The 24,577-nt window shown below is 42.3% G+C and overlaps 1 protein-coding gene across 4 annotated transcripts in view; it reads left to right on the plus strand.

Moving 5' to 3' along the window:
• Positions 1-24,577, plus strand: part of Zw (glucose-6-phosphate 1-dehydrogenase Zw) — a 168,240-nt gene that overhangs the window by 112,840 nt on the left and 30,823 nt on the right. The window contains exon 1 of one of the 4 annotated variants that reach the window (XM_071582651.1): positions 1,108-1,414. The exons of the other annotated variants lie outside the window; for them this stretch is intronic. The gene's annotated coding sequence lies outside the window, so the exon portion shown is untranslated. Of the gene's footprint in view, positions 1-1,107; positions 1,415-24,577 lie in introns of those variants that run through there. 4 annotated transcript variants of the gene reach the window in all.

Consider the following 24,577-nt stretch of genomic DNA (forward strand, 5'->3'; position numbering starts at 1 on the left):
TGTGGTGGAAGTTTTAATCTAGTCTAGTTAATGAAGCGCCTGTTCAAGTCTACATGTGAAAACGGCTACAGGTACATATAGTATATACATATATGTATATGTTTAATCAGGGTACGATTATTAGTAAAAGCATCCAACTCCTGATTGGTGGTAGACTCCTGATTCAACTTCCTTGTATACTTTTTTCTGTTTTGAATATGCGCCTCCTTTCCTTAGTCCGTGCCAGCTGGTCATAAGCGGTATCACTTTGTGGAATGATAATTAATAGTGGGGCCCTACTTGTTCAGCGACCAGGATTTCCGTGAGAAATAATAAATAATTTCCGTAAGAAAGGAGGGCCGCCAGGTGAGGTGGAGGGCAGGGAGGGAGTGGGTATACTTGAGCAACTGGGGTGTCGTTCTTAGGGGGCTGATTACCCGAAAAGACTCACCTCTCCAACTGGAAGTGATCCCCCCCTCCCCGCGGGGGAGGCTATGAGATATCATCCGGAAGAAAAGCGGTACACGGTGTGTTCTTCATCTTGAGTCCTTTCCCTCACGCTGGAGCTCTGGGGTGCGTTTGGCTAGGGGAAGATTCCATACCCACGAGCTCACTGTCTGCTTTGCAGACTACATAACTTTGGGAAACCGTTGAAAACTCGACGTAATGAATGTTAATGGGAGTGACTTCGGTGACCAAGCGTGTCATGACCGGACTACCGTGGACGTACCGGATTTCAGGACGGCATCGCTCCCCACCGAATACCCCCCGGGGTATTCGGTGGGGAGCCCCAATCCCATCCCCTCCATCGCGAATCCCCTGGGGTTTTCTGGGGGGTGTCGGCGACGACTCTGCCCCGGGGCCAGGTGGTGACGCGCGTGAGCGTCGTTACGGGCCTCATGCCCCCCTCCACTTCGTATATTCCTCACCCCGTCCTTTCGAGCTAATCTGTCCCGTTCAGCGGTTACCATAGTCGCCCCTTATCCCCCGTCGGATTGTGCCTCACCCGACAGCAATTCTCCTCTCCCTCCCCCCCTCCCGGGAGGAGGGAAGAAAAAAATTTCCCCGCTGACGTCCGGCTGGCGAGGCATTCGTTAACGAAGACTTCGATGGAGGGCCCTTTCGTCCCCCGCCTTCACGAATTTTCCGTCGTTTTGTTTCTACTCATTCCATCGCCCCCAACCTCTCCTCCCAACCCGTCCTCTCCCCTCCGTCGATCACCCCCTCTCCCTCGCCACCCACCTCCCTACCCACTTTCTTCCCATCCCCCCCTCGTTCGAGTGAAAGGATCTCCTCTCTTGAGTGCTTCCGGAGAAATTCGCCAGAGGAATCTTTCGGGGAAGGAGTCCGAAAGCTTGGCGGAGGACGGTCGCGTGAGGCGGCCATCAGCTAGCTCCTTTTGTCAGTCGCAGTGTGGAAAGAGGCCAGAGGCGCGGTAGGTGTAGTTGTCGCGTTCGTCTGTTTCCGTTCCACTCTCCCCCACTTATTTTCCTAACTCCAAGGGCTCGCACGCAAAATCCTTCCCGCAAGCACTCGCCCCCCAATCCGGCTAACCCGTCTTGTGTTCTCGTGCGTGATCGTGTTTGTGTGCGTAATTTGTTTTAGGTTGTTTAGGTGCGTGTGCTTTCGGGACCTCTGCGGTCGTCAATTGGCGAGTGTGCCGTGCCGTCGCTCTGTAGAAATTAGGGAGTGCGAGGGTTCACTATTCATAGAAACGGGAGGAGTTTTCTGCACGCCGTGAATTCGTGTCGTCCGTCGCTGGTGGAAACTGGTCGAGCCCCAAGTCGTATGATGGAGATTTCGGAGGCATGAATGGAAAACTAAAAAGATCGTGAGCATCCTGAGGCCGACGAAATATCCCAACTCGAAGGTTGGTGTGGTAGTTGAGGGTGGAGGGCCACGGCGTGTGGATGTCATCCGTTCGAGGAAGAAGGGATTTTCATTTTGGCTCTGCCTCCTTGGACCTCCCGGAAGGCTCTGGTGAACGAGAAAGCACTAATCTTTTTCACGACGGCTTTAACTGGGGACGGAATCCAGAGGCATCAACGATTGAATTTGAATCTGGGTCCTTCAGTAGGTATGTGAGTGCTCTGTTCAAGCTTCCATTGCGCCTGTGAATACCTTGCCTTTTTCATTAGTCTGTTTTATGTCGCCCTTATTTCAGTCGTTTTTCGGCACTTTCTCTTGGATTTTAGGGCCAATCTAATATTTGTTTCGCTCATGAGTTGGTCCTCAGGTTAAGTTTTGTGGGACGTTCCGAGATATTTTTCACCATATAGATCTGAAGGGATTTCCCTTTTTTATAGGGAATAGTACCATCGACATTATTTGTGGAAGATACATTTTGAAATCAAACTCCCGCGACACGATGTTTCCGGTAGCAGGAATGGTGTTTACTTTCGTATATTTTGTGTAGAAAAAAATATGATTCTTAATCACGGGTGTTTTGTATTTAGTAAACGAACTGTTAAGGAATACCAATATTTGCAACAATATTTGCCAAGACGGCGCGACATCAGCTTGTGGTGTCCTTACGGGGCTTTTGCGTCAGTGGTGAATCATTCGGTTTTTTTTTAGCTTCGTAGCGGTAGAGGACGTCCAAGAGGACGAATTGAAGAAGCCATCGAAATAAATAATGCCCAAATCTCTTTCGCGGTCCGACACGAGATAAGTTGCTCTCGGCGGCTTTGGAAGCAGAACATATCCAGTCTAACTGGCGTGGTCATCATGACTATCAATAGAGAATAATCCACGTACTCGTTATCGTTGTTTCCGCCGACGAGGTCGTTTCTAGTTCCTCGACCCCAACCCGATAAGGGAAACTGGCGACTCTTGGTTAGAATTTGGCAGCTATCCGTGGAAATCCATCATAAGTGTAGCGTATGATACGGCTACGTGAATCCCCCAGCGGCCCAAAATACGTTCCCGATGACAAACGGCTGCCGTTCATCGATTTTGACGGTTCGTATTATTTCAAAGACGAGAATGTGCGGTCGTAAATTCCAGTTTCTTTCTCCGAAGCCACTATTCTATGATCTGCTTTCATGAATGGTCAAGCGATTATACTTCGCTTCATCCAAATTACATAAATGGTAGTAATTTAGAAAGGAAGTGATTTGATTCATTTTATTCGTGTTTTAATTGGAAGAAGAAAGTATTAGTAATGGGAAGTAGTTGCATCCGAATTGCGTATTTCATCTCGTATACGCTTATTAATCTTTTTCAGAATCATACTTAGGGAGACGATTATGATAATCCCAAATTTCAATGCTGAAACTCTAATGTTTTAAATTCGTCACCTTCAGCACGTGGGAGGAGATTTTAACTGCTTTTTATTTTAAATGTCAAGAAATTCTAGGAGCGAGAATGCCACAGTGCAAAAATCATTTACCTAAACCGGGATGCGAACCCGAATCGTTCGACTTTAGGCCAAGTGCTTTAGTAAGTGAAGCCACCGTTTCCTCTGGCTCAAGAACCCGGCCCGAAATCGAGGGATCCAGGTTTGAATGCGATTACTCTATGCCAACGATTTTAGCCCTTTGAAAATCTCGGAGACAACATCGGGTGACTCCGCTAAATTAACTGTTGCAAAATCTACCTCTGGTTCTTTAAATTAAAATTCTCGTAGATTATATTACCCTCAAAATCCCCCTTGAATCTGTCATAGATTGTGTTGACGAATGGAACTGCTGAGGTCCGAATCATGTCACTCCTTCACCGCGGAAATACCTCGCATCATCGGAAAATACTCCATTGGTTTCTTTCAGTCAACTTTTTTCTTTAAAATCTTCGTCCAATTCCGTTTTCCGCATCTACTCTGTGATTATATTCAATTTCATCGTGCTTTCCTGGCTCAGTGGGTTGCGCAACCACCAGGCATCACTTTCCAATTCATCGAGAACGCGTAACTGACGGGAAAGAATTTCCAGTTTACAGCACACGACGTCGGGAACAGGATGGTGTTCGCCTTTTTTCCAGATTGCACGAGGGTCAGACGTCAGCCCAAAGCCGGCGATCACGTTATAGGTGTTTCACAACAAACGGGATGCCCTGCTTGCATAATACTACGCAAGCAGAACATGCCGTACAATCCCGGGTCTCCTTTCATAAGGCCACACTCCTCTTTTCAACCCCTCGAATGAGAGTATTATTAATTGTTGATTAAATTTCCTGAATAGCGTATTTTTATGTGTAGAAAAAGGAAAGTTTTATGCCTGTCTATTTTGATCAGAAATAGTTGACCAGAAAATTAAAAGAAATTGTTATTTGACTCTCAATAGCAAAAAATCCCCAAGACTTAACTATTATATCGTATGGTGTAGTTTCCAGATTTACTTTGTGGAAGCAATCCATGATTCAAAAGAATGGAAAGTGTATTCTTTAGAGCCCAAGACTATTGTCCACCACTGTTCCTATATTGCTGTCAATTGCCTTCATTCTGTTCGCTTTTGTCTCCTCTTCCCTCCCCACCCACATCATTTATAACTCACTCTCCACGGAAAGTTTCCCTCATATTTTTCCTTTCGTGCAACAGATTCGAAACCACAGGCATCAACTCGAGTGTTGGTCGGACAGGCGAGGTTTGGTCTCAAACCGCATCATGCCCTCCGGCGAGTGAAATTCGCTCATTCCGGTCCGGGGAACCAAGGAATCCTTCCCCGTCCGTCCTGTGGTTTGCCCTGAAGATCTCTTAGCGGAAAAATCATTCTTATTGGGTTCTCCCAGGGGTATCCGAAGGCGCACCACTTGGGCGTGAATCGGTACCCAGGGACAAGCAAACGCTTTCCCCCAACCCCACCACGGGGCCAACTCGCCACTTTGTGCTGCGGATTCGATTTCGCTAAATGTTTCTGCTCTGACTAAACACGAGACAGGGACTTAAAGTGGCCTATGGAAGCAGGCATGTTCTTTTGTAATTCGCAAAGTTCGCAAGCTAAAAAGTAGTTTGTAGCTTCACCCTCAACAACTTGACCACTGGCGTAAACTAAAGTGGTCCGACGTACGTGGTCCTTGGTGACTAGCGGAGGCCAATTGGGATTCCAGTGAGTCCTCAGGTCACTCTACATTGGTGTAGGCTGGCGTCATAAGATGCAAATTGCTTCCAAGTGTGGTGCCACATGTCAGATTTGTGCCTTGGTTTTTTTGCATTATCTTAGCGCTTCAAATCCTTCATGTAAATTAACTTCTCGTCTCTCTCTCGAAAACGTTTCTTCAGACCCCCGTTCTACTGTATCGGCTCTACTTGTCACGCGCCAAATCTCGACTCGAATAAGATGGAATTGAACGTAGAGATAAACGTATTGTCACGAAACCACTATTTGTTAATGCTGTTGGAATACTTAGTATTGCGGTGCAGTAATGAGTCTATTGTGGCATTTATTTTTATATTATCTTACGCCATCGTCGGTGTAGTTTTCAGTAAGAATCCCCATTTTGCATTCGTGTTCATAGATTTTTAGTTACTTTTACATTTACAACAGCTAGCTCATCTTGTGAATGCGAGGATATTGCATTTTACCATTTATGTGCATTACTTTACTTTGTTCAAATTATTTATTTTGGGCTCATTTGGAAAGTAATTAATTATCTTGTGTTTTAGAATATATCTAGATGACTGGCAGCCTATTTCCTATCATCTTACTAGGTTTTTAGATTCGAAATTATTTGTTGCAGCCGTGTGTCTCAAAGGTGAGTGGTGTGGAGAGGTGAATACACGGAGGGACGCGTTTAGGAAAATTTATGTTGCAGAGATTACTGGCCCCCGGCGAATTATGTTTCCCCGTCACATCCCACTGTTCCATATCGAACTAAGTTCTGGTGGACCTCTAGCACGGAGGGGAGTGATGACATCGAGACTGTTGAATTTAGCCTAGGTCGAACGAAACGTTGATGACAGAGCTTAAAGAGGTTTCACGAGCATTTTGGCCCCAGGGTTTCCCTCAGGCTCCCCCGGTGTGCGAAGCTGATTGTTTACAACGCCCGGTGCCTTTGCATTTCCTTATCCGAATTGGGCTCTTTCCATTCAGACCAGTGCGGCTTGTGGGCCTCCACCGACGGCGGGAGGGCCGGCGAATTAGAAGACACTCGTTGACATTCCTTAGTCGCCCGAATCGGCGCGTAGGGAATGCGCTCCCCTCCTCCACGACTGCTCGCCATGCGCGTGTAGGTATCACGCAATCGCCCTAGTGCGCGCTCTGCGCTCAAGAGGTCATGGGACGACCGAAAAAGGCGTGCCAATGACGTCCATCTCCGCGATTGCTTTAGCGGTCAAGGCCAAGTTTTTAGCGGCACTCCCCACCCTCGCGGCAGAGGTGAAAACTTACTCCCCCCCGGGCCTCTGGTTGCCGTACAAGTCGACGCAGCAGGTGTGCGTCTAAACCTTCTAAATCTTTCCTCGCAGTGGATCGTGCGAGGCACTGGTTCGCCGCCGGTGGCTTGACCAGAAGAGTCCACATGAGGTGGTGGGGGGACGGTTTTTCCTGTTTAAAATATTTTCCACCGAGCGTCTTTGAGCGTATACATTCGAAAAAAATTGTTTTGGATTCAGCGAGAATATTAGACAGCGCACCTGTTTATCGTCCAAATAATCTAACCCATTCAGCCATCAGAGATAAAACCACAGTAATCAATCCGAAATTTGGTTTTTTGGGCGAGGTTAGATTACATCCATTTTGGTGTATGGGAACTGTTCTGGCACCTCTGCCGCCACAGGTTTCTTCCCTAGGAAGATCTGGTACCAATACATTCAGAGAGATTCGGTGGTTATAGAAATACAGATTGATTTAATAGTTTTTGTGCTATTTTCACAAGAAGTGATTGTGGAAACAGTACAGCAAGTTTGAAGCCAATCGGTGTTTCTCCTCAAAAATATCATTCCACCTAGTCAAGAGATCTTCAGTGAATTTTATAGATCATCACCTGGATGTGCACTTAGGGTAACTTTGGCATCCCGATTGATTGGGATTCGATTTATCGGGCTTCTGAACCACCAACGCCTTGGCCGAGAAGTTCATAAATATCCCAGGTGTTTCTTCCTCAAAAATCGTGAGGTAGATCTTCATTCCGCAAATATTGTAAAGTGATTAAATCATCGGATAATGCACATTTATTTATGCTGATTAAATAGACAATTTAAGTGAATTTAGGAAAAAGTGGCTACGAATTATCTCACTTGCCTTGGCGTCACTCTAGGAAAAACATCCATTATTATTCGCGTCTTTGGGGATGCCAATAGGAGAATTAAGTCTCCTTTTCCTTGCCGTTAATAAAAGGTCTGGATCAAATTTGTTTTAAGTTAGTGACGTCGTTTAAGTGTGGTTCATATTTGTCGAGATGTGGCATTAAGAAGTGAAATGAATCTTACCGGGAGCGAGTGCGACGAGTTTTTCTTTCGTTCAACCGACGACAAAAGGTTTCTGGAGAAAATGTAAAAAGACTCGACGGAATCCTTGTCAAAAAGGCTTAACGTAAAATTACAATGATAGCTGTCCCTCGGGCCTCGAATTGTTTCATGCGGACGGATATAGCACGACAGGACGGACTCTTTTTTGTAAGGGTGGGATGGAAAAAGAAAACGTTTTAAAGACGAAACTTTGGAAGAATATGTCCATGCGGAGCGACTGCTTCTTCCGCTCCCCGTTGCTAGGCTCCTGTTATGCCATCCGAATTCTTTCCTTCTCCAGCGGAAACGTCTTGTCCATTCGAGATAGTTGTTTGGGAAAAGAATTTTGCCTCAAATTTGCTTAAAATCCACCTCAGTAATGGACAATGCTTACATTCAGGGCCGTGTACATTCCATTAATACATCCCTGAAGCACTTCCCGCGCTTCTTTCATTCACTCGCCGGCGTCACGGCTCGATTCCAATCCGAATACCACCGCCACTATTAACACTTTGCTTTAGCAGTCAATTTTTATTTCAATGTATATTTGCATGAACGAATAAAACGAAGAAGTATATATGACTTCATAATTAGTGTAATTATTAGCACCTGATTTTTGAGGATTTGAAGGCGAATTTACGACTAATCTATGACTTCGTGACAAATATAGTCGGAGGTGGAGGATAATTTGAGCCCCTATGCCTCTCTTAGCTCAATGTTTTATGGAAGTAACATTGTACTTCACTGGTTTGATCCTGTAGAGGTAATGGGTGAGAGTTGGAGTCTCCGCGCCGATCAGCTGTGTGAAAGAGAGGTGAATGGTCTCAGCAAAACCAAGCGAGAGAGTCATGGGTGAATGTGTCGAAGTGTTTCAAGACGGGGAATATAGAAATCCGTTAAGCAACGCAAATTTGAAGAGTCATGTAAATTTGTGCTTCGTGATGCTCCATCAGAAATATCGACCCGCTCAACGAAAGAATATTGAGGTGTTGAGGTGGGAGTAGATTTCATATTTTAAGTACATCGTCCTTATCTAATCACCAAATGTTTTATCGAAATCCTTCAGAAAAATGAAGGTTACAGTGCGGTAAACCGTAAAAATGACATTACGTCGCAGAGTCCCTATGAACGTATCGTATATGTGATGCAGCTTAAGTGCTAATGTCTGCTTACGTCGCAGATTCGATACGCCGACTCATTTTCGATACTTCATTTACAATGCCGAAGTTCTTTAACTTTGTCTTCTTTTTCTTTCACACATGAAACCAAGCTCACCCGCCGGCGGATTGAAGTTCACAGACGTAAGTGATATAGTTTTGAACAATAGCGTAATATGTCTAAAGCAAGAGACAACTGCATTCACTAATTTGAAAATGAAATAGACTACTTCTGGCATAATTTCGTGGAAGACTTGGTTATTGACCATTATTGTAATATGGCAGCATTGCCGTAATGAATGCTGCATCGTACGCGTTGATGTATGGCGTCGTAAAATTGCATAATTTACATCGCATTGCTTTGCGGGTCGACTTCGCGGCACGTCGAAACATGGCCAAGGGCTACAAGCACCTTCTGCTCATCTACAGGGTACGCAGTCATATTAACGTGTGCAGATCTTAGAAAATCCCGGTGCCTGTCCTCGGAGGACGTTGGTAGATCGCGGGAATAGCTCAGATGAATGATTGTGCTTTGTAAGATCCACTCAGGAAATGATTAGCCTTTAGTTAGTGGTTATATTTTTACTAACAGTCCTTACTGTAAGGTCTATCTTACGACCTTTAGGTGTTTAATGGCTGAGCCTTGACTACTGCTTGACATTTTAGAAATGACTACACCCGCGCAAAATATTTGCGATTTCTTGACTCGGGCCCTGCAGTTCTCGAGAAAGTTGCCGTTTGGGCATAAGAAAAAGCCATCCAATACATGAGGAAAACCTATCGGAACACACACACGCATACGGCATGAAATGAATTGTATATAGCGTTGGTCGATAGCGGGTAAAAGAAAAGGAGCAAAAAATTTAAGGTGACTAAGAGTCGTAAAAAAAATGACGAAAAATAATCAGATTCGTGAACTTTGGGAAGGGTGAGGCAATCCGTCCCTATGGCTAGGCCGGGGACAAAGCGTCGCTGCGAAAGTGATAAATCGCCGTCCGGGGGCCACGCCGCTCGCTGGTGCCTCCCGCCCAGAGAACGGGGCCACCACACTCATGCGCTTGCATAACGTGTGAAGTCCAAGGTCGCGGCGCGGTTTCCCGCAGTGCCACTCGAGAGATCTCCGGACGCGTCGGAGACCGCCCCGGCGGCGTCGGGTGGCTCGATATTTACTCTTATTGTTAGGATATTTTTGTAGTTTACGCTCTTCCTCTGCCCTCACCTTCCCCCGTCCTCTCGTCCCGAAAGAGAGGGCCTCGCAAAATAAATTTCGGGTGGGAGTGGGCAAGGAAAGGATGAAAGCGTGAACTTCCCGTCCTAAGTGAGCGACAGGGAGACCTGCTTCCCAGGTAGGGAGAATTCGGCAAATATCCATTTATCTTTTTGATCTCGGCCACCCTTTTCATTCGAAAAGAATTTAACCATTTTCATTAGAAGTGATTCAAGAGTTCTAAAGGGGATGGAGATGGTGCGGGGGCTAACGTACTGGCTTCCCACCCAGAGGGCACGGGTTCAAATCCCGGCGGTGTTGAATATTTTTCAGAGGTATCTCGATCCCTACTTGAGGTGCTTTGTGGAGGGCACTTTGAGTAAGTACGCCGTCCGTCGGATGGGACGTTAAACTGCGGACCCCTTGGCGCCTTTCGTAAAGAGTAGGCTAAGGCCGACGCCGGGTTTCTCTCCACCCTTCATCCTTTCCTGTCCATCCCCTATGGCGCAAATGACCTCAGCAGTCGGTCGCCTCCCCTAAAAACTACTACTACCAAGAGTTCTAAAACATGATGAATGAACGATGTTAAAACAGTTCTAGTGAGTCAATGGTCATGCTTTCCAAAATTAGGTACAATATTATCGATTGTATCAACCCGACCTTCGGTTTGAGGTTGAATTGGAGTAAAAAAAGAGGAGTAGCTAGAAAAACTAAAAACATATCTGAGGATGTAGGAATGGGAACCGTTGAGGGATGGTGGGTATTCCTTAAAATTGGAAAATACAAAGCAGAAAGGGAAACAATAGGTGTGGTGAACAATAAGATAATTAAGGGACCATTAATAACTGTATGGATTAGAGGGTAAATGGAAGAATACGTATTAACGCGGATGCGGGAAGAAGAATGTACATAGCATAGCTTAATAATCAACTCAAACGACAGGCGAACCAAGGAAACGTGGTGGAAAGAGCCGCGAAAAGATGTGCTGGCATTTCAGAGACGGAAAAGAGTGCCTTTTTCCATGTTATATTACCGAGGAGGTTGACATGTTCGAGACCTCTACACGAACTGAGGCAGTACGAGTAAGGGAAGCAGAGGGAGAATCGGGATGGGCAGTGATTGGTTGGGGAGTAAGAGAGTGTGTCCGTAATGGGTAATACTTTTTAACAAGCATGCTGAGGAAATGTCAAGGATGGTATTAGTAGGGCTTGAGGCTGGAATGAAAGTGAGCTGCTAAGCGATAAGTCATTGAGGTTTGCAGATGATTAAGCAATAGTTAGTCAGCTAGAGCTTCCATTTATTGTTTGATCTCTACGAGAGTAATGCGAAAAGTATGGGATAAATATTATTCACAAGAAAACGAAAGTAATCAGATTTCGAAAAGTAGGAAATTCTTGTAAGGTAAACAATAAAATAGGAAGGAAAAAACTAGAGCAGTTGGGTTAGTTCACGTAATTTAATAGAATTTTGAAGGTAAATTGGCGTAGTAGTGGGGACAGGAAGAATGGTATGCCGTTAGCGAAAGAAACATTTACAGCAAGAAGGCAGTTGATGGCAGATACGCTAAGTGAAGACGTTAAGAAAAGATTAGTCCAGTCTTTAATATGTAGCGTAGTGTATATGGCTCCGAAATCTGGTCTTCAAGGTAAAAGAAATGGGCATGAATCGGAGGCTTTTGAGATGTGGGTGTTGTAAAATTTGAGAGGAATTTTAAATAATTGAGAGGAGAGGAAGACAAACAATGAAGTTATAATATTTTGGGCGCAAAAGGGACATTACGGGAGGGGGGGGGATCCATAAAATACAGAGTGGGTGGAGAAAATAGGGTAGAATACGTCTGCTAAAGGCCTTGGATAACTTGAGGCGGAGAGAGGAAGCTTTTTAGGTAGCGTGAAGGCAGGTATAAATACGGAGAAATTATCAAGAAAATAATATAATACGAAGGAAAGGAAATACGTAGGGAGCATACGTAGTTATCTCTAGGGACTGTCCAAAACCTGTAATTGCGGGTGGGTCACTTAGAATAATGTAAATGTCAGTGAACTTATGTTTGCAAAGCCGGTAAAATGTTTCAAGCCACCTAAATACGATATTCACCCCTTCCGTAGTTCGTCTCACTTTGATTTAACCCAGATGGCTGAGGGACGGCAAGGAAATAAACTTGTTTATTTTTGAAGCAGGACTGTTCAAAATCGAACTCCAAAAACGTTTATTTTATGGCCAGTACATCACTATTGGGTCGTGGTCGTCCAGGGGTAGTGCGGTGGACTACTGACCGGAGGGCCCGGATTCACTTCACGGGCATGTATCCGGGGAACCTCACCGTAGCTGTGTGATTTTTCGGGTTACAGGAATTCCTGGGAAACCGTAACGGGCTCAGGGAAAGGAACTGGCTCCCCCACCCTGATGTGTGAATTACACACGCTGTCGGGCTTAGTACTGGGTGAACTCTACCATCACCTACCAAACCGAACTTCGGGTTTATTACTGTGTTTATAGTTTTATACAAGCTAAGGACGCATTCATGAAGAAGAGGTAATTGCTAGGTTCAAAGAACCTAAGACTGGAAACATGGAATAAATTCGTCAAGACTTTCGTGTGGAGCAGGGCGCTCTGTGGTTCCGAGCTTGGAGCATTAGAAAAGTGAACCAGCGAAGAATAGAAGCCTTTGAAACATGGTGCTGGAGGAGGATTCTGAAGATTAAATGGACAGACAAAGTAAGGAACGAGGAAGTATATAGAAGAGCAGAAGAGGATTGTACCATGTGGAGACCTCTACGGCAAAGAAGAAATGGTTGGATTGGACACACATTGAAGCACAATGGATTAATGAGGAATATAATAGAAGGAAAAATAGAAGGGTAGATTCCACGAAGAAGACCAAGAGGACATAGGAGAAATTAAGAATGACGTAAAACAGAGACGGTGTCAGGGATCGAGGGCATTGGCATTAAATAGAGTAGAATGAGGGCTGCAGTAAACCAATCCTAGGATTGAAATATTGATCTCATATATATATATATATATATATATATATATATATATATATATATATATATCTATATATATATATATATATATATATATATATATATATATATATATACTAGCTGAATACCCGGCTTTGCACGGGCTAGGGAGAAACAATAATATAAATATACTACATAAATAAAAACAACAAATTATAAAGTACAATAATACACTACTTCATGCAAATTTAAGAATCTTTTTTATTTAACACCTGTTTATAAACTACATTTTTTGTTTCATATCCAGGAGAAAGAATATATAAATTTTTAGGCGAACCTACTCTGGAGCAAGCAACATAAAGTTGCCCGTGGCTAAAACATGGCGATCTTAGATCAAAACCACAAAACTTAAAAGGCTGTCCCTGTGATTTATCAATGGTAATTGAAAAAGCTAGCTGGACTGGAAACTGTAATCTTTTAAAGTTGAAGGGAAGATCAGTTGGGATTAGAGGTATCCGTGGAATCAAAATTATTTCACGTTTTCCAGTTAAAATGACTGCCTGGATTATATTTTTCATTAATTTTGTCACACACAATCGTGTCCCATTGCAGAGTTTTGGTGGATCTAAATTTTGCAATAAAATGATTGGAGATCCTACTTTAAGTATTAGGCAATGTTGTGGCAATCCAGCTGGATCAAGTGAATTTAGGAATTCCGTTGGATAATTGACGGCTTCGTCAGCATCCACTATGGTATCAACCGATTTATATTCAATCACGTCTCCTGGCAGCATGGCTAGTATCTCCTTGTTAATTTCATTAACATAATCGTTCTTAGGAGCAAGAATGGCTCTTTCTCGCAACCATTCTAAATTTTTATAATTTTGATTAACGTTAGGATAGACTGCTCGTATCATATCGCGGACAGTTTTCACCGATACACATAAATCTGATGACAATTTTATCATACCAGATGCTTCAATAACTAATCTATCTTCTCCAATCTCCAGAAGTTTATTTGCAAAATTTTGTACATTCCCATCTCTTAAGAGGATTCGCATGTTTTGTTTAAGGCTAATTTCTTGGACATGATTCCATAGAACAGAATGTTTTAAACAGGCATAAATTTCATCGGCTGGAGTCGATTTTGGAATGACAGGCAGAGTTTGACGGAAGTCTCCACACAGGAGTACCAGAGCTCCTCCCATTAAACTGCAGTTTCCTCTAAGATCTTGAAGTGTTGCGTTGAGGGCCTCAAGAGATTTTTTATGAGCCATCGTACACTCATCCCATAGTATCAATTTGCATTCTATAAGAACTTGTGCCTGGCCGCTTGTTTTATTTATATGACATGTGGGATTTTCTTGTCGGGAAATATTAAGTGGCAACTTAAGGGCAGAGTGGGCTGTTCTTCCTCCTTCCATTAATGTCGATGCAATACCTGAAGATGCAACGGCTAGAGCAATTTCTCCATGAACCCTGATTTCAGCGAGAAATAAATTAATTAAAAATGTTTTTCCCGTGCCACCTGCAGCATGATACTGAAAAATGATACCTCCCTCTTGTTTATCTACTTGATCCATTATTGTTTCGTATGCGAATTTCTGATCTTCATTAAGAAGTGGCTTTTTATCCGCGATGTATGCTTCTAAGTCTAAGACATTGTTGCTAGTTTCACATATATAATCTGGATAAAATACACCCTGTTGATCTTGTACAGGTGCAAAAAGACCGAGTTCCACTAAAGTCTTGTTAACCATGGTGATACACTTTTCCTCCAAAATAATCAAAGTTTTATTAAAAATGTCGGAGTTAAACGTAATATCCAATGTAGGATTTTCATTTCGAACTTTAGCCAGTATATCCTCACTCATTGGTTCTTTATATTTTTCCCATAATGTTTTTGGGTTAGATGGATTACAGGAGGTTATTATGATGGCAAACAAAATTCGGATTTGTCCTGGAAGAGAAATCAAACTGGCCTCTCGCAATGAGTCATCCCAGTGTTGATCTCCTTCTAGCAACCCTAAATTCTGGCAAGCTTCTCTGAATGTCTCACATATTTCTCCGTTTACCGTTCTTATTTCTGCAAATGAGCGAGGTCCTCTAATGGTATGTAGAAGCATTCTTAAAAAATAACATTCGGCGTTGTTAGGATGGACTGTGTAGACTCGGCCCAATGCGTCACATGAATAAATATTATTCTCAGGATCAAAGTTGCCCATTTTTCTTCTACAAAAGACTTTCCTTGATGTATTCCACGTATAATACGAGGGTCATCCGGAAAGTAGTACCCGTTCGTGCCGCATGAAGTGCTGACGACGCGAGTAGCCGCTGGACGAGGTCAGATAGCTTCAGTGGCTTGTCTGCCTTCTCTGAGCCAAGTTGCGTGACGCTAGCATTGCCTGTGTTGTTTCTGTGATTGTTTACAATGTTTAAAAAAATTGAGAACGCCGCCAGTTGTGAAGTGAGGGCAGTGATTAAATTCCTCAATGCAAGAAACGTTCGCCCATGTGATATTCATCGCCAATTAAAGGAGGTGTATGGAGACAATGTAATGGACGAGTCGTCTGTTCGGCGGTGGTGTCGCAACTTCAACATGGGGAGGGGGAACACACACGACGATGAGCGTTCGGAGAGACCGTCTGTCATTACAGACCAACTGGTGAGCTCAGTTGACGAATTCGTGAGGAACGATCGGCGCGTCACAATTGATGACATCTGTGAGCATTTTCCCAATGTTTCTCGAACAATTGTTCATGAAATTGTTAAACACCATCTGCATTATGCAAAAATTTGTGCAAGATGGGTCCCTCGCGTATCTCAATGAGCTGGCGGCGAAGGACTATGCAGCAGGAATACAGAAACTTGTCACACGTTATGACAAATGCCTTAATTTGCTTGGAGATTACGTTGAGAAGTAGTTTAAAGTATCCTCTTTCAAATAAAATTTTTTATGTTTGTTAATATTTACTTTTGTGTCGTTATTTCACGAACGGGTACTACTTTCCGGATGACCCTCGTATCTCGGCACTTCTGAATACAATAGTGTTCTTGCAAAAGTATCCTGCTGGCATAGTTGGAAAAATGCTGTTTCTATGACAGCAAAAAGTAAACAAATTACATACATACAAACAAACACTCTCCTTTATATATATATATATATATATATATATATATATATATATATATATATATAAATAATAGATGATTTCGTCGACGTAACACTGAAGTGCCGAATAATAAATTGGACAGCAACAAACAATATAGAAACACATTAAAAGATCACTCACACGTTATTTCTTGATCATTTCGACGGAATTCCGTCTTCATCATTACTTCTCTATCTTCCGATGAAGACGGAGCAGAATTCCGTCGAAATGATCAAGAAATAACGTGTGAGTAATCTTTTTATGTGTTTCTATATTGTTTGTTGCTGTCCAATATATATATATATATATTTATATTTAAATATATTTATATATACACACACACGTACATCCTAGAAGCCATGTTTCAAAATGTGTTATTGTATGGAAGAAAGAAAACAGCCAACATATCGCTTCATTTGCTATATTACCTCCGGCGTATAAATCCTTCATTTCTAGAACCTATTTTTTAGAAAGTGGAATTTTATGAAAGAAACTTATGCTGATCCATATTACTTCCCAGTTTATTGAAATATTCTATTTCCATTTTATTCCTCTGTATTTTATATCGATGTATAGCTATTTTACTGTCCTTTTTGAATGTGTGTCCGCCTCACCTCTCAGGGAGAGATACTGTTCAAAATTGGAGAAAGTTCGTTGGCTGCCGCATATGTTAAAACTCATGAGCGTCCCAAAGTTGCTAAATAATTTAGGTTGGGAAACGTGAAACAAAAAAGATGACGGAATAGATTTAAATGACTTGGGTAATATAGATCATGGCCATTTTTATCTGGCGCAAGAAAAAAAAATTAGGAAGCATAAATCTCATCGTTAGATGAGATTTATACTTCCTAAATTGCACAACGAAAAACGTAAACGAATTAACTGGAAAACATGTAATTTTTTCCACGTTTCCTACCCACGAATTGTGTGTTGGGTCCGGAGATTTTGAAATCGACCTCCTCTATCAATCCGGTTATTCAAAGGCACTCCTCTCTTCGGCGAACAATGTAGCCTCAACTATTTGTGTTTTTCATAATACCTGTATGCATACTTAACCTTATCGAAGTACCCTGTCGTGATAGGAAAAGTATTAAAATTCACAATTTTTCTCTTAGAATTGGTTTTTGCTCTAATCTCATCCATGTTTCTGTATGCGTACATACTTCTTAAACATTACATACTACCTTGATCAAAAAGTTCCCGGAATAACCACCGTGTGGCGCTCCCATCGTTCCGATTTGAGTTCTGTTTTTTTTTGTTAAATTGGTACATCTGTTGTTGATATTCCCTTTAAATCTTAGTGTCATAACTTGACATTTGCAAAAGTTACGTAGCCAAGAGTACATCTATCTCTGTGTGTGTTGGCGATTTTTTACAATTTCAGAAATGGATTTAAATTTGCAACAACGAACTTGTATTAAATTTTGCGTAAAAAACGGATTTAGTGGCGCACGGACGTTGGAAATGTTGGAAAAGTGTTTCGGCAACGATTCTCTAAAAAAAAACGGTCGTTTACCAGTGGCACGAGCGGTTCAGAAGTGGTCGTGAGTCAATCGAAGATGATGAACGCAGTGGCAGACCATCGACATCGAAAGTCGGTGAAAAAATTGATAAAGTAAAAGAAATGTTGGTCAATAACCGCAAATTAACCATCAGAGAAATAGCGGAGGACTTGAACATTGCCTATGGATCCGCCCAAGACATTGTGGTTAATGATTTGGGTTTCCGTCGTGTAGCAGCAAAGTTGGTGCCGAAAGACCTCAATTTCATGCAAAAAAGAGACCGTGTTGACGTCGCAAAAGACATGATTTGCGAGGCTGAATCCGATCCCACATTCATCAAAAGGATCATTACTGGAGACGAGACGTGGGTTTATGAGTACGACACGCAATCCAGACATCAGGCAAGTGAATGGCGTTCACCAAATGAGCCGAGACCAAAAAAACCACGTCGTTTTCAGTCAAAAAAGAAGGCAATGCTGACGGTTTTCATGGATTACAACGGTGTAGTGCATCATGAATTTTTGCCAGAAGGCCAGACAGTAAACAAAGAGTATTATTTGGGCGTTATGAGACGTTTGCGTGAAGCAATTCGCCGAAAGAGACCAGAAATGTGGGCAGAAAACTCGTGGATTTTGCACCATGATAACGCACCGTCGCACAGTGCTATCATTATTCGTAATTTTTTGACGAAAAATGCAACAAATACCATCCAACAGCCACCGAATTCACCTGATTTGGCTCCCTGTGACTTCTTTCTGTTCAATCGAGTTAAAAAACCATTACGGGGAACGCGTTTTAGCAGCCGAGAGGAAGTAATGGAAAAATCGCAGGAAGCACTGATGGACATACCGAAAACCGAATATAAAAAATGTTTCGAGGATTGGATCAAGCGCTGGCATGAGTGTGTTGCAGTCGATGGGGATTACTTTGAAGGGGACAATATAGATTTAGATGAATAAACTTGTATTTTTAATTTTCTGAATAAATTCAGGGAAATTTTTGATCAAGGTAGTATATAACAAATAGAGAGGATCCTCACGCATTTATTTACGTTTCGGAAACCTGAGCAGACTTCCTCTGACTAATTATGCATACACGCACACAAGCATGCTCTCGTCATACACCAAGCCGGTCTCGGTTGCTTAGAAAACATCTTCGATTGCTGTTCTAGTGGTTGTGGGTTCGATTACTGCCTAGGTGGGTTCTCGTTTCCTTAGAGCTTCGATGTTAGCGAATTCTCGTGATTTAATTCTGCAGTAATTTGATTAAATGCATTAATGCCTTTTATAACAACAAATATTCTCGCTTTAAAGTTATTTTGTTGTTGATTTCCACATTTTTCGGGCTGCGTCCGCGTATGTCGTTTAAATGTACAACAGTTTCGCCAGCTATCCTGCTGGCGTCCTCAGGTCAAGGATGAAAAGAAGCTTGTTGTCCCGTCTTATATAGGAAAAATCCGGCGCCAATACCGGGAAATTTCTTGGCCAATCAGGGAACGTCCTCATATTTGCGCGGAATTATTCGTTTCCACGCACTGTGGAGTGGATATCCATCCTCTCTGTTAAAATTTTTGGCCTTTTAACGATTTCAATGGCCTCTCTGATTATTCTCTGGAAGTATTTTCCTTCTTTCGCTATTATTTTAGCGTCGTCGAAGAGAATAGAGTGTCCAGGTTCACTCCAGGCGTGCTCAGCGATGGCCGATGCTCTAAACTGTTTGGCCTTGGTTGCCCTCTGGTGTTCACTCATGCGTGTTTTCAGCGCTCTGCACGTTTCACCGATGTACCATTTGCCACAGGAGCATGGCACTTGGTACACGCCTTCTGATATTAACGGTGAAATTCCATCCTTGGGTCCGGGTAGAGAGGATGGATATCCACTCCACAGTGCGTGGAAACGAATAATTCCGCGCAAATATGAGGACGTTCCCTGATTGGCCAAGAAATTTCCCGGTATTGGCGCCGGATTTTTCCTATATAAGACGGGACAACAAGCTTCTTTTCATCCTTGACCTGAGGACGCCAGCAGGATAGCTGGCGAAACTGTTGTACATTTAAACGACATACGCGGACGCAGCCCGAAAAATGTGGAAATCACCTACTCATCGCCGCGGAAACCTTCGAACGAACATTATTTTGTTGTTGTTTATTTCATTGGAGTGACGATGGAAGGTATTATTGTTCTGTATTCGAGCACCCGTTTTCATTCAGTTCCCTTCCCGGTTTTGATGCTGAAAACCTTTTTTCCCCCCCAGGAGCTACCGCGTCGTCCTTTTGTGGGATGACAGGACTGTCGGTACTCTAGTAGATATCTTCAGATACAAAAGTCCGAAGTGCTTCAAGTCCAGAAAACTCGCGAGTGGAGTTACTGGACTTGAAGCACGTCGGACTTTTGTATCTGAAGATGTCGGCCGGAGTGCCGTCCGTTTCGTCATTTCAGCAAAGGACTCGACGCGTTGGCATCCTGGTAAAAAATGGGGTAGTTTTCCACCTCACGATTATTTCTCTGCGGGAGAGTAATTTTTTCCTCTCAGCGCCACACGGGCATTCCGACGAGTGGGCAAGTTTGTGCTCCTCTGAGAACCTTTTTCTCCTGCAATGGGCATTTCTTTTTCACGATTTTTACTCATTTCTGTCGCGCACTCACTATAAATCTTCGTTCTCTACACAGTACATTTAATTCTGTAAAATTACACCGGAGATGGTATTGTCAAACAATTGAAGCGGTAAGTATTGCGAAAATAATTCCCTCAGAATGAAAAACATTTCCTCTCATGCTTGTAATGAATTAATATTGTGGTTTTGATTGTATAGCTCACAGTGAAATTGCGGACGTATTTATTTTTCAGAGTGTGCAAATTTAGGACGAAAGCTTACGACGACGCTATATGTGAAATGCTGTTTATTGTCGTAAATAAGCTCTGTTGAAAGAATAATTGAAAAACTTTGTTTAACATTTTCAAAGTTTAATGAAATTCATAGGAATATAAACGCATATATTCTACATAAAGATATATTTTAACGATAAAGATTTTTTATCGCCAAAGGTTTTAAAAGACTGTGTAATTACATTTTTTATTCGATAAGGTAAAATTGATTGTGACATTGTTGATATGCGAAGGTGAAAAATGAACCTTTTGACGTTTGATGTTATCTTCGATCAGCATTGCCCGTGAATAAGGTAATCAGGCGTGGTAAATGTTTGAGATATTAAATTTTTGAGATTCGTAGCCAGTGATCTATAGTAAAATGTGTTAGAAATATTTCATAGTAATTCCCGAGTAACCTGATGATTCTGTGATACGGTGATACGCGATGAGCCATTAATTTTAGGAAGAGTGTTAACTAAAATAGAAATTGTGAATATATACATGTAGTACATCTATATATTTATACACAATTCAGACTATTGAAAGAAGATCTCTAGGAATTAAATTCCTCGTATCGATTTCTGAAAGGGAAATATAGGGTGCGGCAACATAACTTCCTTTTTCAAACGCAAAACGCTTTCAAGAAAGGAAGTTTCAGTTACTGAATGTTGCCGCACCCTGTATATTATCCTTCGGAAATAGGCAAAGATAACAATCTAAAGTAACCTCCTCAGAAATTCATAACTTTTCTACCGAAAAATCTATTTTCACCTAGTGGAGTACAATTGTGAGACTTAACGCACTGTTTAATCGGTTTGCCCTTTAAATGTTCCATCTAGAAATCCCCTGTGAACCAACACGTCTCACAATCCCCAGCTGGAACTCTAACTCGCGATATTAGGGTAGCATATTCATTGCCTCCAAGATTGACCGGGATGATGGGTGAATCTTACCATGGTGACTTCGGATTATTTTTCCCAAAACTCATGGAAATGAAGCCTTAACAGTGCGAGATAGTTTCCATAGCCGTCGAAATTATTGAGTGAATGAAGTTCCTATATTAATATTATTATGTATCTCCAGCATGTTTTAATAATTTTTCTACCGATACTAGGGCATATGCCCGAAATTGTGAAATAAATAAGGTGATTGGCCCTGAAATTGATGAGAAAAGTTGATTACTGAACTCATTACTGCATGGTGCTAAATATATATTAATATATGTTTCTTGTTATTGAATTAAATCAGCGAACAAATCTGAGAATGAATGAGGTGACTTGTGCGCAGGAGACCATTGATTGAAAAGCAAGTGGCTACATTCATGTTCTTTCAGGCTGCAAATGTATTCGTTTGTGTATGGATATTTCATTCCTCCTAGTGGCGTGGCGTCGTCTTACTCCGAGATTACAGTGGTCGGTGAGTGAGTGAGAGAGTGTGTGTTGTACCTCCATTTCCATTGCAACATCTTTAATTGCATTCCTCCAGCCACCTCCAATGTTAGAAAATTACCGTCATCATGCATTATTAACCTTCGCAATTCATTCTTCCGCATTGGATAATCTATGGTGAGAGAAGTGTCGAAATCGATATTTTAAAAAATCCTCACGTTCCGTCACTTTTAAACTTGTCTCATGGACTATTCGCGCCATTTGTATCGAAAATATAATCCTTAATTTGTGCTCTCCGCAATTTCCACGTCTTCCGCTAAGAAACGCTCAGGCGTGTTACAACTGTTTGAGCACCTACGATGGTCAAGGATTACGCTTCCTGCACACGGTTCCTGCATAGATGAATCCCACCCAACAGCGCAGTGTGGAAATGAACATATCTATTTTCTACGGAATATTACTTATTTACGTGCATTAAGGGTTGTCTTCAGATACATTTACGGTCTGTTTGGTTATCGCATGTATAAAAACCATGCTACTTAACTTTTCCTTGGTGCGCAGTCATCTAACTGCCCAACCCCAATGAAACCCTAAAACATGTAACATTAACCGGGATTTGCATTTGGGACTTTTCGGTCAGTAGTCGAGTGCTCTACCCACTAGGCTAACACAAAACCATGGAAGACTTTTAAGGGTCAAAAATGCCATCATAATTTGTGGTTATTAGGAGGATTAGGATTTTCCTCAGCTCAACTCTCCCATTCGTCAACTTCTTCGTGTTTTTAATGGTTTTTTTGCTCTATGTATCTCAGGAAATATGTGGCGTGTCACCATCAATATGCATTCCACAATTGCCTTCAGCAAGCCATTTGCCACAAAATAGGGTTGATGAGTCAAGGGCCCTTAACATTTGCCCTGTATTCCGAAGGTTGCATTTCTTTCCTGTCCCTCGCAGTTTCTTTGTTATTCCCTCCTCTAGGTTGATCTTCATTAATCTCCTATGCCATCATGGAGCCTTCGCTTTCGAGATTTTTTTACCTCGGATGCTGTCATCGTCCTTGCCCCGCAATCGTAGATGAAACATCTTGAACAATATTTCGCACTTAAAGTAGTTTTTTCTTCTAGAAAGACTTATTGGCTTGTGATATTTTGATAACTCCTTTCTTCTTGATTTTCCGTGAGCCAAGCATTTCCTCTATTGTTATTACAGGGTCGGAAAATCTGTAATTGATTAATATATTAAAAACTTCTGAAAAATAAAATGGCAAATATTTGTTGAAAAAGTCGGGAAATTGTTATGCATATTGGGAATATGATATGGGAATTCCAGATAAGAACAGCGTTCCTTTTACTTGTGAGGTCAGTTTCCCATTGTCGTTGGTCATCGCCCTTGCCGTGCAGACCTTGGCAAAACTTAGACTGCAGTCAAACTGACATCGATGATGCGAGTTGCACAGATAGATGATTCACACTCAAAATACCTAATCAGGTTCCCGACATCGGGAGGGGGAAGAAGGGACGGGGGAACCGGACGAGAGGAAGGGAAAATTAATCTGGAAAGTCGGGAAGAGTTCGGGAATGGGAATCAAGAAAATAAGGGGCCACACTGAATGATTAGGTTCATTATCATGATCCCTTCGCTCGTTTACAACGTGACGTGGCGAGTTCGGTGGGGCTCCATCACACTCGAATGAATGTACAAATGAAACAAGGTAGAGAAGGATATTCGTTTGCTTTGAGTATTTGTGTCGCAATATGTAAAAACCCATGCATCCGTGCACAATGCCATAATGGCTCACCTATTTTTTCTCTCTCCCCCCCCCCCCCGAGGGGAAAGTGGGGCAAGATAGCAGGAGGGCGGATGGGTGGAGGTGGGGGAACAATCAATGCCTCTACCTCGGCGTTCAATGTACCTCTCGAGCAGTAATCTTGATGGGTGTGATCGAAAAATAACCTTTGGAGCAAAACACTGGCTGTAAATAAATCGGTCGCTTGGAGCGAAATGATGGAAATGGGATTATTCAAATGCTTTCCCGAGTTGTGTCGTCACCGTACAAAGCCGGTCGTTTACCGTCGTGACTCGGGCCGTTCACTACTATTCCGCAAGAAATAGACGCGAGGGAGTGGCTGCGAGGGGTTCCAGCCACGACGGCTAACCACCGGCTTTATTTCCGAGCGGTGTCGACATAGCTCGGGAGACCATTTGAATTACATCAAAAGTATTTAAAAAAATATACGTATATATAAAATATTGTTACGGTGCTTATGATTGTATACTATTTATGTAATATATTCACATATATATTATATTCTATACATAATGAATATCATCATTATCACGGTTTATCAATCGGAGGGTTAGCTTGTTGTCGCCATCCAACTATCCGTTTCCCCGCCTTTCTCTTCTTTCTTGCATAATCCTTTGTACCAACATTTCAATTACTTGCTTCTCATTGTTCATCTTTGGCCTCGCTCTGTAACTCTCCTCACCATTATTTCTTCAATAATGGCTTTCATTTAAGCTATTGTGGCTCAGGATGTGCCCAATTAGATTTCCTCTGCTTGTGAGGGTCCTTCATTAGCTTCCGTCTTCATTCGCTCCTCGAAGTACTTCTTGTATTTATTCCGTTCATCCATTTATTATTACTCTGATGCTGTACGCGTATAAAATTTTAATAAGCAAATAACGTGCGTTGTTAAAATATATTTTGAGACACTAACACCACGGGGGCCAACCAGTCAGTTGTCAGTGGAAAAAATGTTGGTGGACCGCGGCGCAATTCCAAGGGAACACCAATAAATAAACATGGATATTAATGTTGCAGTTTAACATCATCTAATCATATCGGTATTATAAAATGGTAATTTTCTTTTCTTATTAACAAAATAAAGCATATATGATCATTATTGTGTAGGTTTCTGTAGCTTGTTTTAAAAGGATTCATATTAGTGGGCTGCGGGATTCAAAATTATG

The sequence above is a fragment of the Hetaerina americana genome, unplaced genomic scaffold (genome assembly GCF_022747635.1).
Source record: "Hetaerina americana unplaced genomic scaffold, ioHetAmer1.1.p SCAF_12, whole genome shotgun sequence".
In the NCBI taxonomy this organism is placed as follows: domain Eukaryota; kingdom Metazoa; phylum Arthropoda; class Insecta; order Odonata; family Calopterygidae; genus Hetaerina; species Hetaerina americana.